The sequence below is a fragment of the Leptosomus discolor genome, chromosome 2 (assembly GCF_034619465.1).
Source record: "Leptosomus discolor isolate bLepDis1 chromosome 2, bLepDis1.hap2, whole genome shotgun sequence".
NCBI classification, from domain to species: Eukaryota; Metazoa; Chordata; class Aves; order Leptosomiformes; family Leptosomidae; genus Leptosomus; species Leptosomus discolor.
In genome coordinates this window covers 79,693,698-79,712,112 of record NC_141392.1, presented here as the reverse complement: position 1 = coordinate 79,712,112, position 18,415 = coordinate 79,693,698, and positions in this window count along the sequence as shown.

The window sequence follows — 18,415 nt, the reverse complement described above, 5'->3', positions numbered from 1 at the left end:
TGAATTTTACTGACAGTGTTGTCATATATATAGCTTTCATTGCAAATACACAGTTTGGATCACAAGTAAAGCTAGAAAGTGAATTATATTTCATGCATGTAAAACTCTAGTAACAAAAAAAAATCATACATAGCTGCTGACTTCACATATAAAATTGTAGTCATCTTCAGGAAAAAAGCATTGACCCTACACGTATGAATGTGCTTAATCTGATGTAAAGGGATGAAATTTTTTGATCCATCAGAGAAAAGAGAACATCAGCTAATCAGGAACTGGCCTGGTACAAGTCGTTTTTCATGAAAATCTTTTATTATTCAACAGGCTTACAAAACTATCAAAACCAACAAATACCAACATTATTAAGAGATTATATCATTCATCACTAAAACTATAATCTCCTTTGCTAGAATGCAGCAGTTTAGGACTTGCTTTATCCCCAGTTCCCACCTCTGTATTTTCCTCTTCCTCTATCGCTAACTCATTTCTTCTACATCACCAGCCACACTCTCGTGCTCCTCAAGGGTCTTGTCTACATTTCTGCTTTGGTTGACAGTATAACCCAAGTGAGTGTGAAGGTCAGGTGCTTGGGAACCAATGGGCATGCTAGTACATTTCAGAAGGGAAGGTTCCTTTAGACTCCCTCTGGTCTGGTCCTGTGCTCTGACTGTGCATCTTCTAATGCAGCACTTTATGTGTACTCCTGGAGCACATCTTCTCGTTCAGCAACACATGTAGACACGCACATATACACATATATATTTATGTACATAAGAGGTATTGTTAAGTATCCTTTACTTACTCCATTTTTGTCTGCTGCCTTTTTTTTTACTGCTTTGTTTTTCAACATTCAAATCATGTCATTTTTTTATGCTGCAGTTTCTTTTAGCCATGGTCAAATATGTTTTTTCTATCTATGTGTTTATATAACCAGACAAAGGTTACATGTTCTGGGGTTCCTCAGAATGACAAGAAAATGTCAATTTCCTTGTTGTTTATAAAGACAAAGGTAGGAAAAAAAAAAAAAAAAAAGTCTTTCTTCTCCTGAAATAAAAGTTGAATGTTCCTGAAAATTCTCCCATGAAACACTTCCCACAACAGTTACATTAATAGTGGTAAAAATTAAAAGGTAGGTAAATTTGACTTATTAACCCTCAGAGTAAAGCAAGGAAATATTATATTCTGTCTATAACTCTCCAGATTGATACAGGGGCATTCAGGAAGAATGTGGCTTCTATGAAGCGCTCATTGCATTTCATAGCTCTGTGAGCATTGGATGGCTTATAATAGCCTTCTTTACAGATAGATCATATATGTGCCAGCAGTCTATTGGTATCAGCAATACAGCCGCTTCTGAAAAGAATAAACTTGACCTCAGGAGGAATATATCATAACACAACTAACATTTGAATGTGAGCGTACAACAGCTCCAGGGAGAAAAATCCTCAGAAACTTTTGCTTTCAAGAACACTTCAGAGGCTTCACTGGATCCTGAAAATGAACAAGCAGATGAGAAAGTTCTAACTTACAACAGTGTTTCTTCAGGAGTATTTTTAGCAAAAGGTTGCTATATCTGCCAAGCATGCTTGTCCAGTGACACTTACTTTGTAATGTGTTAATATCCAGCATATAACAATTACGTCTTGTTGGATTTTCTCTCAACATAGAGCCTACACCATAATGAGATTCTTCTCTCTCTTCTTTATTTGTTACTACTGAATTACTTATTTTTCAATATCTATTCTACTATAAGGAATATAAATGATTCCGTGGAGGTGTTTTTTGTACCAATAAGAGCTGGTTTGGGGCTTTTGGTTCTAAGATTCTCTTTCCATAAAAAGAAAATCTGTGTTCTTGGTAACATTCATGGACATGCTTTGTTCCTTGCAGTTTTCAGTTATTACCCTTGTAGGTTGTCCACTTTTGTGATAATTGGTATAGGGCAGTAGCATTCTACCAATGCTTAAAATTTGTCACTGTGTTCTTGATTCTTTTGTTTTAACCGCAAGAACTAAATTCTGCTTCAAAATTTTAGAGTGTGAAAGCATTCAAAGCAATGTCTGCACAAGCCTGCATGAGTGAAAAATGTAACCTCATCTATCTCTTAGAGGTACGATGTTATGATCAAAGCTTTAATCATGACTGAACCCTAGTCAAAGCAGACTGCTGAACGTGACTCAGACATGTCTGGTTATGTCTTTGTGGTCTTTGATCTATATTTCTTCATTTCAGCTAGATCAGACACTGAAATTCTCTTTTGAAAGCAGTTTGTCTTCTAGCTACTCTGTTATTTATTTATTTATTTATTTATCCTTTATTTATTTGGTCACTTTTTGTAATCAAGAGCATAAATATTCACAGAATCGGCAAAAAATTAAACTAATTTAAATTGATTCAATAAATAAATTTCCAAATACTTGCATGGTCTATTCATACCTAAATATTCTACACCTACCACTCTCTCAATTTGCTAAAATGCTGTGAAACACCCAGTGAAATCAGCTGGGTTTTTTTCACTACTATTATTGAGAGTTATCTTTTTAACTATTTTCACCACAATAATATTTCCAGAGTGTACAATCACCTGCTACTTAAACAACAAAATTTTAGTTGATGTTTTTACACTATTTTCTTAGCAGGTAATCTATTTTATACTTTTAAATTCATATTATAAAAGGAATATTTTTTTTGCTGCTGACCTATGTATGTACATCGAGGATTTTCAAGTATACCATTACCTGCTTTTTGCCATCTGCCATAAAAGAAGTTTAATTTTGACAGTTTCAGAAAGAACTGAATGTTCACTTACTATAAAAAAAAATCTGATTTGAACATTACTCTCTTGTTTAATTCCTGAAAAACTTGGATCACAATGTTTCTATAATTTTCCTTGGAAAAAGGTCAAACTGACTGCTTCTACAGTCCCAAAAATTACACAGCTATTACGTTCCTACTCTTTGTGAGAGACATTACTTCTCAGGTTTGAGTGGAGCTGTCGTGCTTTGTAATTCTAATCTTTGTTAAATATTTTATATTTCTGCTTTTGCAAAATTATTATTTCAGCAGACATGTACTTAATGAATGGCTATACTCATATTTCTTTGAAGATATGTGAGAAGATTATCAGTAGAGAACCGTATTCCATTGTTGTCCATCTCCAAATACTGTTCTGCTTTTATTTTACCAAAATGTGCCTCTTCATTTCAATGCATTTGCTCTTGTCATAACTTCCCATTCAACTTAATGACAGAAGAAATGATGAATTTGGGTAGGTTTAAGGCAGAATTTTTCTATTAGTCTGTCTATGAAGAGTCTCCACTATAGTCAGGTCTTCAGTGTACTTCTGTTATTCATGAGTTTCTGAAGATAATTTCATTTTTTTAATTTCGGGAGTTAAACACTAAGGCTATACAAGAGGCCTCAGTGAGACAGCACTATGAATCATAGCAGTGTTATGACAAAGGACTACTCAAGGTTATTTCATATTTTGTTCACAGAAAAGAGGATGAGAATAGTATCTATTCTTATATGTGCAGTGATAAGGTCTGATTCATACAGAATCCCCTCCAAATCATTTATAATAAGAATTCTTCTTCCACATAAATCTCTTACATACTCCAAACCTGTTTCTATCCATCTTGCTGGTCAATGTGTTCTGCTACACCGTCTCGGAACTTGTCATTTCAGATCGCGACTTGTTTTTTAAACGTTGCATACACAAGTTACAAATAGCTTCCTATAATGCCTTAAATTATTGCTAACATATTCTAGTCCTCTAACATAGGTGTTAAGATAGGTATTCGCAGTTCCTGGTCTTTTTTTTTAATTGTTTCTCACCGAGTTTTACTCTTACTGTATGTTACAGAAACGTGGTTGTGTGAATTCAGTCATTACTCACTGACATTTTCTACGTGGCCATACTAGAAAATGTCTCCTCTTTTGTAAGAGCATAGCTGTGTATGTTTGTGATTCAGAAATGCAGTTATTTTTTTAATACCTTGTCCTTTAAAAAAAAGAGTGAGCTTAAAAATACTATCTTTCTGCGTTCTATGAGAATTTTATCAAAATAAACTTTATAACCCACTTTACTTATAACAACTTTGGTGAAAAACCAAATCTTTAATTGTCACCAGGAAAAACTACAAATCATAGGCTTCATTTTTTCTTATGGTATATTTTGTATGTGACATCACTGATAATGAAATGTCACCAACAAAGATCTTTTTCCTGATTTACAGTATTATAAAGTTCAGGGTATATGAAGCCATTCTCAATTAATGGTGTATTGATTACCTATTAGAATTCTATGCTTTGTGTATTTTTGTCTCTATCTTTTCAATAGCTTTGAAAGATTGGAGAGCTATGAGCCAGTAATGCTTAAGAAATTTAATTTTCCTCTTTATCTTGCTAACCAAAAATTAAATATAGCGATCCATCCTTCAAAATATATATGGAGGTTTGAAAAGTGATGAAAATAAGAAATGTGGAGTTCATACCACATAATTCTTGCTCTCTGACAGATTGGGTTTCTCTGATGGCCAAATATAACGCTGTGAAGAGTATGATCAGTAAGGTTTGCAGCAAATAGATTTTGAAGAAGCTGTGAAAGATGCAAACATAAAACAGAGTTCTCAAAAGAAAAATTAGCTGCCAAAATTAAAGTGGATGCATTATGCAGTACTAAAAAGGTGATTCTGTTTTGTTTTGCTTTGTTTTTCAGTTTAGCTACTTGTTTAAAGTTTAACTAACTTAAAATAGAAAAAAAAAGTATCTAAGATCAGCAAAGCTAAAAGGCTGTTTTAGTATCATATGTTAGTGTTGACTTCTGAGAAAAGCAAATAGGTTTTGTTGGTAGCAAAATTACAACCACATGGTTTCCTCATTTAAGTTTCCTTACTAACTTTGAATCTGTGCTTGGGGCTAGATGCACTTATAACATCTAAGGTGTAATCACTGATTAGGTTTTTCTTGTGGTTGAGGCATCTGTAACGATGCTCCACTATGCAGTCTTTCTGGGGCTCAGTGTGGTTTGACATAATGCTTAGCCTTTATTCCTGTGAATATGGTAAAAATGGTCACGCTACTTAGGCAACATTTTCTTGATATCATAAAACATAACACACTTTCAAATTTCTTTCTGTCAAATTTGATCAAAATTACCGTGTTCAAAACTTATTAGAAGAAATAAAATTTATTTTCTTATGAAATACCTGAAAATAAAAGCAGTAACAGGGGGCAGGAGGAACAGGAAAAGAGAGACATTTTATTGCAACCTGCAACCATGTGGCATAATAAGGAGGAAACATGGATTGATTGGTTGTGCCACTTCATCTGCTAAAATGCAAAGAAAAGGTTTTCATCATTTCATTATCCTCTTCTAGTTACTTTTTTCTGGACATTTTGGAACCCTCAACACATAAGGATGAAAATGCCTTGAATTAAACTATCAGCTTGTATTTTAAATGCAGCCTTAATTTGCAACGATACAGAAATACTGTCCTGGAGTAGATGATCAAAATATAATTACTACCCCATAACACATTTTAAATATTTTTAAAACACTGCCTGGTGTGGGAAAAACACAATAAAACAAAAAAGCCCCATAAAAAATGGAAGTGTACAGCGCTTCCCAAGAAAGGTTATATGTCAATCATATATTATTATTCTTTATTGTAGCTCATGATCATTTATATTCCACTATAACTTAAAACATATGAATTATGGCTTATCATTAAATATAAAACAAAATAATTTTTCATTCTGCCAATACCTGTTAGTGTAAGTAATTTATAGTTCAGGTGGCAACTAGTGTGAAATCAAAACAATGCTTTAGAAACAGTCATCTTAAGGGAAGGAAAATATTTTATTCTGTCAAACTGTAGTTTCAGGATTTTTTTCGTCAAGACTGACATATTGCCGTGACTGTTTCAATACCAGTGTATCAGAGCTTTTTTGAGCGACTTCTTACAATTCCTAGCAGAACATAGCAAAAGAATCTTTGTAGTATCTTGGGACAATTTTTTGTCTCTTGCTATTATCACTTCATACTGTTAGATTATTTTTTAGGTAGTGCTGCAAATTTAGGCATTTCTTTGTCAAGCTTAGCCATTTCTTATCTTTGTTTGAAATATTTAGGTTTTCAGAGAATCACATAATCACAGAATGGTTGTGATTGGAAAGGACCTCTGGAGGTCATCTAGTCCAATCCCCCTGATCAGGCAGCGCCACCTAGAGCCATTTGCCCAGGATCTTGTCCAGACAGCTTGTGAATAACTCCAAGGATGGAGACTCCATAACTTCCCTGGGCAACCTCTGCCAGTGCTCAGTCACCCTCACAGTGAAAAAGTATTTCCTGATATTTAGAGAGAACCTCCTGCGCTCCAGTTTCTGCCCGTTGCCCCTTATACTGTTACTGAGCACCACTGAAAAGAGCCTGGCCCTGTCCTCTTTGCACACTCCCTTCAGGTATTTATATACATTGACGGGATCCCCCCTGAGCCTCCTCTTCTCCAGGCTGCACAGTCCTGGATCAAGGTGGTATCTGCCTTTCACATTGGGCTGCTTGAACGTTTGTGATAGTACATCTTCAAGACCCAAACTGTAGTCTGCCTGTGATTAGTTGGCTGTAGTGATTATATCTTTAATATAAGCAACATTATTAACTTTTCACAAGTAATACGAAGAAACTTAAATTCATATCAAGTGTCACTATATATAGTTTTCATCCAAGACAAGGAGATTTTTTCATCACCTTTTAACAAAATGAGCCAATGCCTCTGCAATTTCATGTACTAAGCATTACTTGTATATAAAACCTACTAAAATCGATAAGTGGAATGTAACATAATCCTACATCTATTAGAAACAAATTGGCATCTGATAAGACCTTCACATTTAAGACTAGGGATGTAAAGGTAACTGCTTTTTGCAGCTGATATTGTTTTTTCTTTCTTTTAATTCTTACAAGTAGAAAAAAAAGATTGGGGGGAAGCAAGGCTTAACTGCAAAACAGAAATTTTTAATTAAACCTTTTACAAAAAAAAGAAAAGGATGCAATGCTTCCTTTTTATTCATCTTTGGAGATGTAAGGAATATAGTAAGAAAATTAGTCTTTATGATGAAATCTGAATATACATCTCACCTTCCAGATGAGTGTTCTCACTGTGGTATGTTTGTAGGTAAAGACAATGCATTTTCATCAGATATATTGGTATGCTTGGATAAATAGACAGATTTCAGGTATGAAGTAGAAACATCAAAACAGGTAGAACAAATACTGCACCTTACCACTTTTTTTTTCTTTCCCCCTACTGACACCTACTCTGATTCTCAGTATCAGCTATGTCTCCTTTCAGAGATTGCCCAGTGCATAACTAAATATACCCTAGAGAATTTTTTGAGACTCATAAAGCTTTGAAATATGCTGTTTCTATTTCAGATATGAAAAACTGTTTGAGTGTCTGAAAGTGTGGCTAATATTGTCATATACACCAGCTGGTGAAAACCTTTATCTTTAGCTACAAATCTTGTACTGTCAAAATTCAAAAATTTTAGACCATCAAAACCACATCAAAGCACTAGCATTGTTTCACAACGAAATTAATTCCCTGCCACCTGCACAACCACAAATTTCTCATGTTGATGTTTTAAAACTTTACATGAAGTACTGAGCTTTTCACTGAGGCAGCAAAAAGTGGCTTCACATATAAAACGTAACCCTGAAGAATTTCCCCCCCCACATGATGTTTCACCTTTTCCCCATTTTACCCTTCCCTCTTCTAACTCCAAGGAAACAGAAACCTATTTCAGGACTGATTCTTCTAGAAGTGGTTGAGAGCAGGAATGAGGTAGATAATTTTTTTGTAAGGCTATGTTCTGCTTTTGGCTGGGATAGAGTTAATTTTCTTCATAGTAGCTCATATGGTGCTATGTTTTGGATTCATGATGAAAAGAGTGTTGATAATGCATTGATGTTTTAGTTATTGCTGAACAGTACTTGCAAAATATTAAGGCCTTTTCTATTTTCACACTACCCCGGCAGCAAGTTGACTGGAGGTGCACAAGGAGTTGGGAGGGGGAAACAGCTGGGGCAGCTGACCTCTACTGACCAAAAGGGTGTCCCAGACCATATGACATCGTGCTCAGCAATAAAAGCTGAGGGAAGAGGAAGGAAAGGGGTAATGCTTAGAGTTATGGCATTCATCTTCCCAAGTAACCATTGCATGTGATGAAGCCCTCCTTTCCTGGAGATGGCTAAACATCTGCCTGACAAAGGGAAATAGTGAATTTATTCATTCCTTATTTTTCTTTGCCTGTGTGCTCAGCTATTGCTTTACCTATTAAACTGTCTTTATCTCAACCCATTAGTTTTCTCACTTTTACCCTTCTGATTCTGTATCAGATTCTGATACAGATCTGATTCTGATCCTGCTATTGGGAAATGAGCAAGTGGTTGTGAAGGGCTGAGCTGCTTACCATGGCTAAAGCATAGCAGGCTGTTAAAACAAGGGTAGTAAAACAGACTTGTAATAGGTGGCCTAAAAACTCAAGGAAAATTTGGACTTTCTGAGCTTCAAGTTTGTAGAGAAGTCAAAATACCTGTTTCATCCTCACTGGACACTCAAATTACAGCAAATTTTTTATCTTCAAGTACATTCAAAAGATTTTGACCTTTGGTATTGTGTGAGATGGCACATTACCCACTGCAATTCCAAGTTTAAAATTGCCTTTAATATTTACTATCCTCACAGCATAAAAAGTAGAGGGTTTTGTGTGATATTATATACATGATTACATTTCTATTGTACACATCTTTGGGAAATGGTGTTTATACAAAGATATTGGATAGATTAATAAATCCTCATGTGTTTGAAATAAGAATGGTTGGGTTGCTAGCCAATATACAAGAGTTTATAAAACAGATGAAATTAATGGCAAAAAAGACCTACACAGTCACCTAGCACAGTCTGTTCTCTAATGGAAATGAGCTCTGTATAGCTTCATTTCAGTGAGGGTCAAATGATGGTTATGGTATTTCCCTTGGGTGTCTTTTTCAGAATCTTATAAATTTAATCATTCAGAATCTCAGTATGAATATTTTACCTATAAGCTTTTTTCTTTTTTTTCTGTGTTTTATCATGTTTCTAGTTAGAAATTATCATACTTTGATTGGAATACTGATTCAATACTTAGTTTATATAATTTTTAACAGTTGACTTTGTTGCTTTTAAGCACATATTTTTTTAACATGTCAGCCAAAAATATTTTTTTTAATATTTCAGTACAGGACAAAAACTTATTTTCAAATATAAAACTTCTCCCAACACGGAATAACTTAGATCAGCTAAGAAAAATGCTCTTCAGCTACTGTTCATCCATCAGTTTGGCTTCAACAGGAACTAAGGCACTTACAGGCTGATTTGTAACTTGTTTTCCATGCCTTGAGACACAAATGAACACCTCCTAGTTTTGATGTTGGTTTTTTTCATTTTAAATTTCCATGGACATTCTTTCCTTAACCTGTTAACAACTGGATGTGTCTCAATTCCTTTGAAAAGTGCTTGAAAATATTAATTTAGAAAGCAGCTTTGGTGATCTTATCACAAGTTATCAATTCTTGATATTTTCCTAAAGTAATTTTCTTTATCACCGTGTTTAGGAATGATTATTCAAATTAATTTGAGAGAAGGGTATAAAGATTTTCAACATGTATCTTTAAAATAATATATTTTAAGCCTTTCACAAAGTTCAAAGTGTTATGTCCCCTATGAGAAATTGATTAGTGAAATTGGATTATTTGGTTTCTTCATGCAAAATACAAGGAAAAAAAGCAATCAAATCAACAGAACTGATAGATGGAAATAAATGACATGGTAACATTTTAAAAAATTGAATTTTCTGCTTTTAAAATGGGATTTAGCCAAATGTAATACTGTGTCCTATGCATTTTGGTCCATTTTCTCTACTTTCAAATCTTAACAATGTTTATGTTAGAAAGCTTTATCGACCTTTGGTTTTTGTGTCATAGTATTTTGATCTTACTGGCTGCACATCCTGGTTTCAGATGGAATAAAATTAATGTTCTTCCTAGTGGCTGGTATAGTAGTGTGTTGCGGATTTAGAATGACAATAATGCTGATAACACACTGACATCTCACTCTTGCTAAGCAGCGTTTATACTAAGTCAAGGACTTTTCAGCTTCTCATGCTGCCCTGCCAGCGGAGGCTGGAGGTGCAGAAGAAGCTGGAGGGGGATACACCAAGCACAGCTCACCAAACTGAGCACATGGGGTATTCTATACCATTTGATGTCATGCTTAGTGTATAAACTGGGAAACTGAGGGGAGTTGGTGGGAGTACATCATGGCTCGAGTATTGGCTGGGCATCAGTCAGTGGGTGGTGAGCAATTATATTGTGCGTCACTTGTTTTGTATATTCTGTTATTATTGTGGGGTACTTTATTATTATTATTATTATTATTATTATTATTATTATTGATTATGATGATGATGATTAAGATGAATTTATTTTCCCTTCTTTTTCTGTACTCTGTCTTTATCTCAACCTTTTTTTTTTTTTCCTATTGCCTCCCCCACCCTACTGAGCGAGGGGAGGGGGGAGGGGGCAGTGAATGAGTGGCTGTGTGGTGCTTAATTGCCAGCTTTGTTAAACCGTGACGCTACGTTATCATTATGTCATACCTTTTCTTAATCAGTGTATCATTGGGGAGGAAAAGACGGAAGGATAAAATAATACTGCTAAAATCTGATAATGCCATGTGATCTAGGAATTTATTCAGAAGTCCCAGTTTCTCTGTTCCCCACCTGTCTCTATAAGCAAGATATGTGGAGGAACAGACTTGGAAATTAAGAACAGTCTAGCTATTTGACATTATAACTGTTGGAGCTTTAATCTTGGAGTTTGATTATTTTTTTTTGTCAAATCCAGACTTTAATTTGCAATGAACAAGTTCCATTTCCTGGGAACTAGATGTGAAATTTCAAAAAAATACGAAGGATCATATTTCCCTGAAATGTAATATTTATTCTATTTTTATGTATCTAGAAATTCCTTTTAATTTTTCTTTAGAATACTGGTCTTCTATTACACTATGAGTGGAAGTGAAAATTGAAACAAAGAAGTCTTTGAAATGTAGAATTCCACTTGATCTGGCATTTAGAAACAAAAATGTAGTAACACCTGTTACATTCAAGACATTTCATACATCCTGAAACTTCCTCACTTGTTTTGCTATGCTCTTTCCTATCTTGTAAAGATAACACTTTGTTTTAAATTCATCAGTTTAATTTAATTAAAATTTAAGCATTCCAAACAAAGCTAGTAAACATTCCATGAAATCTCAAAGTACCTGTTATATAAGACTACCATTTCATACAAGTTCATAGAAAAAATGGAAAATTAGTGTTCAGTTGGTCTGATTTTGAGAAAACTTACCAAGACGCAATTTACATTTCCGATTTTGAACTTTTTATTATTTTAGTCAAATGAAGAGACAGTTTAGACTAAATTTGGAAATATTTTTAAATTAAAATTAAGAATAAACCTGTGTTAATCAAAATCTAACTTATTTACAGCCTCAACGATTCTCCAGTAAATATGAAAGTGGGGACGAATAGTGCTCTTAATCTAGTTCTTCCAAAAACTTGCTCCAATTATGTGTTGATTTCATGTTGGTTTGATGTGGGTACCATGAATGAGAGAACACAAATCATAGGGTTATTGTTACACTTTATGGCCACTGTCCAAAACCAGGATTCAAGATACATCTCTTCTTCCTTTTTTTACTTATAGTTCTATACAGTCTTATAAGATTTTTTTTTTTTTTCTGCAGGTTGCAATTCTGCTTCTGTACAACATGCAGAGATACACAGCAGGTTAAATCTAAATATACCTCGAGTTAAAGCCAAATCTGCTGAGATCCAGAAACTCCAGTCCCTAAAGGTCTACTCCAAAAATCTTGCTTTGAGAAGACAATTTGGTCAGGAAGCTGTGTTATCAAAAAGATTGTATGAATTCTGAAGAGGCAAATATTACTTAAGCAATCCTGTTACAGACAGCAGGAATCCAAAATTTTATTGGAATAGACAGTGCCCAACAGGGACCTTGGTTGTATATCAGTAATTAAAAATTTCACATAACAGTGGGAAATTCAGTACTCCAGACTTTACTCAGGGCTGTTTATGTATTTTACATGAAATATCGTTGAATAAAAGCTGATTTAATTCTATGAGAAGGAAACTGTGTGTACAATGTACTACTAAAGATATTAGACTAGAATAGAGAAATATACAACTGAGATAACGTGACCATGCTGTTCACTAGGAGCATAACAAATAACATCTTGACTACACCTCTGCAGTTCTACATACATTATTGAAATAACTTCATCACAGCTGTTTCATAGAAGTTTTTGTATATGAGATACATAAAGATTATTTCTTTGGTGTCTTACTCTCTTTCACTTTTTTCCCATGTGGAGAAGCTATACATGTAGTTCAGTGTTCTGATGTTGTTTTGTTTGTTTTTCTCTCCTTTTTAACACAGTAATAAGAGCTTCACAGAACTAAAGGCAAAGAAGTGCAGCACTTGTTCAAGAAGACAGAATTTTGCCAAGGCTACTAGTTCATATAAGAAGGGGATCAGTACAGAAAAGTCTTAACTTTACACTTTCAAAAGTGATTTTCTTCTTTCTGGTAAGCGATCTGGACTAATCCATTTCTTATATGAAGACCTTGTTCTGCCCCAAATGGCAAATGTTACTTTCCTCTTTCCAAAGTGATTTAGAGTGAGGAGAAGAACAAGGCCTATGTATAAGATTTTGGAGGTTAAGATCAGTGATAACATCAAGAAACTCCTTTAGATTATGGAATGAATAAATATTTAAGCAAAATGAGTTTTGAGAAGACTCCTGAACTCCATCTGGAGTTATTAACACAAGCAGGTGGCAGTAGGCAGGAATGACTCTGGTGTCATTCAGAAAAGAATCGAGGAAAAAGTAAACTTTTCTTCACTGTGTATGTCTTTATACAGGTATTGGTGACAGTGGAGAGACTAATTTATGTCATTTGCATGAAAAGGACAAACAAACATGATGATCCTTCCTGGGCAGATTCAGAGAGGAACCCACAGCTGAGGAAACAAAGGTTTGCAGATAGCTTTCTTTTGAACAGCTTTGGATCACCAGTGGTGAAGACATTGGACTGGGCTAAATTCTGTCTGAAGTAAAAAACTTGACCTGCCTGTATTGTGCATGTGGGATTGCAACACTCTACAGCTTTCTGTCTACTAATCCACTCTAACTGTGCTACCTTACCTGCTAAAGTAATCATAGCCTACAGTTCAAGATAACCTATTTAACTATTAACAGACTACAAAAACTATTGTATCCACTCCTACTTTGTGTAACTTACAAAGAACTGGAGTACAAAATTAATGACTTTAGCTGTAATTTTTAAATTATGTGTGTTCCTCTATATCCTTAAACTGCTTATTCTGCCTTTTCTTCTTATACTAAATTCATTTTTAAAGCAATTAAATACTTTAAAGTGAATATATGGAAGATCAGTGACTTATTTGTCATGTATAAAATTAGTCTTTGAGAAAATTAACATGAATTTAAGCACTCATTTCAGTCACCAACTCAAAAGAGTCTAATGACATGCAAAACAACATAGGGTCCTGCCTACCCATGGCTACCTTCTACTGCGGGATACAGGTTCCTCCTGAATACTGTATCATATGCAGATATGTAGCCCACAAAATATGGAGTTGTCATTTACTTGAAACAGGCCACAGGCCCTGGGTTAAGCTATCACCAAAGCCTCGTGACTTCTTAGACTTGGCCTGCCTGGAGATTTATTTTGTTCTGTAACAGCAATAATTGAACAGCCAGGGGACTGCTACCTACTCTGGTTTAACTTCTGCTTATCTTTGTGCAATTGTATGTTATAACAATTGTCATTCAGCACTTTTTTGGTAGCTTAATGATGGCTATAGCAAGTAGTTATTCAATGTAGAATGAATTATCTATGACCTGATAATAAAAATGCAGTGCAAGGTAATAAAGATATGGGATGGCATGCCTTGAAGAGTCCTTGAAAGTACAAGGAGATGATACTGGAGACCCAAGGGCTACAAACAACTCATACCACTCCCATTGAAGGACTCATGCTGACAATGACTTGACATATATCCCCCACCCAGGTAGAAACCCTGGACATTAATGTGCAGAGGGGTGGTATAAAGGTGAGCATAACATCACAGCAAGGGTTAGATAGTGGAAAGTTTGTACACATTAAACTCAATCATGTAGAATTTGAACTATCAGTGTTTGAACTTTGTAACTGGGCTGATAATTCTTAGTTTAGACTCTTAATACCTTAGTCTATTAATAAGTCTAACATGAATTTCTTGTTTATAAGCTGAATTCCTTTACTCATTACAAGAATTTGACTGCAACAAGCTGAAAGGATTTCAAGCAACCTGCTTTGTCTGTTGGATACAAGAAATTAATAGCAGATATACCTTCTCCATGTGTGGTTTGAAATATTACTGGACACACGTGTGGATAACCCGATCCAGTCTTTAATACCATGCAAGACATTAGGTAAGAGAAGGAAAGAACTTTATTTTTGCCATTGAAATAAAAATATGATGGAAGCTCCCTAACAAAGGCAGGAGACATTGTGTGTGGCTATAAACGTGAAAAGAATCTACCTCTTTGCTTCGAATTTACATCTGTCAGTAAATTGCCACTTGAAAGACACAATTTTCATTATCAATTACAAAACTTTAATTTCCTTATTTAGGAGAACAAGACTAATATGAAGAAACAATAAAAGTATTTTTCTAAAAATACGAAATTAATGAAAATTACTTCTTGTTGAATTTGCTGTGTTCACATATGAAAATACAGTTTCTGTGTTCAAGGAACCCAAGAAAACCAGCAAAAGCAGATGTGTAAAATATATACAATAAATATACAAATGTGCTACAGAGATAATGAAGTATCACACATCGCACACTTTCAAGGCAGAGGGAAAGTTTTTGTAACACTAAGGAAAATTAAAGGAAGCTGTAGAAATCAAAGTATAATTCTTTGTAAGAATAGTTATGACTGCCTTTTACTGCAGTCAAGTGTTTTTTTAAACTCAGCACTCAGAGCCTGCTGGGAGAACAAGGTCTGGAACAGTCATTTTGTCAACAGCACTGTGCCAGGATAGGCTTAACAAAGACCTGAAAAAGCTGGTTAGTCCATGTATCCCTCTGTCATTATCTCTCCTTTTCTCTCTTTTTCTCTCTTAGAGATTTGATTTTGTTACTCCTAGCAGTATGTTATACCATGGCAACTACTTTTTTTCTTTCATCGTCTGTTTTACACAGACAGAACGACAATTATTTATTTCTCTAGATACAATTTAACTTATTGCATGGAAATTTTGAATTATTTGGGCCTTGTTTTATAAGAATTCATTTTTTTGATGGACATATTAAGTGGGAAACCTCTCACTAAAAATATATATGCACATGGCTTTCATATACATCTGAATTGGTCATCATAGCTTCTCTTTTATAGATAATGGAAGGAAATAGGAACTCCTAACACTTGAATCACCTCATGTAAATGTCTAAAAGAGGTCAGAAGAATTGTATCCTAAAAAACATCTAGCTGTTCATTGTCTGTAAAGACAAGGCTAGCATTGCTAGTTCAGATTTAGATGACTAAGTCAAATTAGATGAATGTTCTCCTAGTAATCTTTGAAATAAAAAAAACCTTTAAATATGTGTGACTACCTTCTTGTACATCTACATTTCATCCACGATCCCAGATGAAAACACCAGTTCCCCAAAATTTAGGCTTGTAAATCAAAAGTCTCTTTCGCGTACTGTTGACTCATGTGCAAAGTGACACTTCATCATTCATCATTAGCTATTCTGAACTGGTGATTCAGAATAGAAATCAACAGGCAGTAAAGGTAAGGAAACAGGTGTTTAATACCTAATTAAATGTATACACAGTTTGTAGATGGAAGTATTATAACATAAGTACTCTTTACTGTGTACTACCACAGTAAAGTTAGGGTATTCCTCATCATTTCTTCAGGTTTAATTTATTTTGCTATGTTTTATGCAGACAGAAAGATAGGTATTTATGCAAAGGGAATAAATGTGCATACAAAGAATGTTCCTAAAATTACTCATCACAAAAAGTGCATATTTTTAAAGCACGGATATGTGCTTTCCCATTGCCATCCTATATGTCACGTAAGAACTTTGCACTTACAACCTGCAAATGTTTAGTATATGCACAGCTGAAAATTAATAACTGAAATGCTCTGTATGTCTTTTTTCACCATGAAACTACCCATGTTATGTACATAATTGTGATATACAGCAGATAGGAATGGACTGAATGCCTGCAAAGAAATGAACCTCACTCCTATAGATTTGGATAAAATTACTTCAAAAGGGGCTTCTAGCAGAGAGCACCATGCTGCCAGTCATTAAAAATGAACTTGAAGGGACTCATAGGTGCTGTATATAAATGAATATTACTCTATAGAATTATTTGATCCATATTCCACAGAGGACTAACATAGGGCATGAATAAGTCATTGCCAATCCTAACATTTCATTTCACTGCATTCATAGCTGTAATCCACCTGCTTTTTATCTACTTATGCATCATTTATGTGTTATTTATTTCAGTCACTTTGGGGAGTTGTAGCTTTATTACTGCATTTTTATTCTACCTCTAAAAAAGAGGATGTGCTTTAATTTGAGAAAAAGCCTATTAGTATATAGTTTTTATTTTGTCCTCCATACCTTTGTTAGTCACAGTAAGGAATTACCCACTGAAGCAGAAAGTTAAAGCAATCTGGATTCGTTTTATAATAAATTATATCCGATTATGCCCAGAGGCCGGAGTAGAAAGAGTTTGTTCAATAATAAGGTCAGTTCATTAAACATTAGGGTATTGTGTTCTCTCCCAGAGTTGCATGTTGATTTCATATAGAGTAATAGTGTTTGCTTCTGGAAGTACATGTTCCTGTAAGACATGGAATTAACATTTTATATACCACCATCAATACTCAAATGAGGGAAAAATACTGCTTCCCTAAGAAAATTAATCTGTGCAACTGTAAGTACCTGTAAATTACTAAATGATGTATTCTGAATTCCAGAGGAGGGAAGGAGAGGGGAAAAGATTGATGTTGTTTATATCTGCCTTGTGACAGTGTTAGCTAATATATACAGTTTGCGGAACTTAACACCATCATTTTTACTGCCTTTTCAGGTTGCATAGCTTAAAAGTGTGATGGTAAACACTTCACTGATTTTGAAAACAGGCTTCAGTTGGATGTTTTTATACCCCTTTGTTATTTACAGTTCACAATTTTTTCATGCACTTTGAAGAAAATTATGGTCACCGCATATGCATGGATAACTAACAGCACATTCAGCTCCCTGGAATTAATCTGAGCCTTGATATATGGGCTGGACATGGAAGGTGTTGAAATCCAGTGTTCTGTTCTTAGCTCACTGCTGATTAGCTCTAAAAATCAAATGTTCTTCTCAACCTTTATCAAGCATCATTTCACACAATAAGTTTCAGATTCTTCTGCCGGTCTGCCACATACTAGTCTGACACTTTTTGCTGTGAAGAACAGTTTTCATGATGCTCTTTTCAAAGTGCTTTGGAAGAAGCATACAGTATATTTTAAATGTTAAATTTTCTGGATAGTACTCACTAGATGCGTCATGACAACCTTTTAGAATGACTGTACTAAATGAGGATCCTACGATTTGGCTATACTAGTTACACTATTTAGAAAATAAAAAAATGTTAACACATATTTACTTGGTAGTGACTAAAGACAGTCAAAGTTCTAAAGCAATGGAATTGTTAACTTTAAACTTTGTTAGAGTTCAGAATTTTTAAAAAAAGTCCGTAAAATTCCTTTTCAGAAATACCAGTCTGTACTGATTTAAACCCAAAATATATAACCCATGTAAGGAAACCTGGAGCATTTTTTGCCTCCTTCTTCTGCAGTAACAAGTAAGAAGTCCTCATCTCATGGGTTGAGCTTGGCTTCTGAAATATTCTAGGCTCAGTGCAGCAGAAGCAAAAGCAAAGTTTCATGCACAGTCAGTCTTATTATTTTGAACACCATCTAATCATGACTTATTCCAATAGTCATAGCCACTGTGACAGTAAACATGGACAGAGACAGATAGAGCTTGTGTGAACCTGCTTCGGATGTGGCATACCTGGAATCTAACAAAACAAGTATAAATCAATTACAGAACCAGACATAGAGAGAAGTGAGAGATAGGCTAGGTTAGTGTCTGATAAAAACAGTTTACAAGTTTGTTCTGCCTTCTGGCCTACCTCAA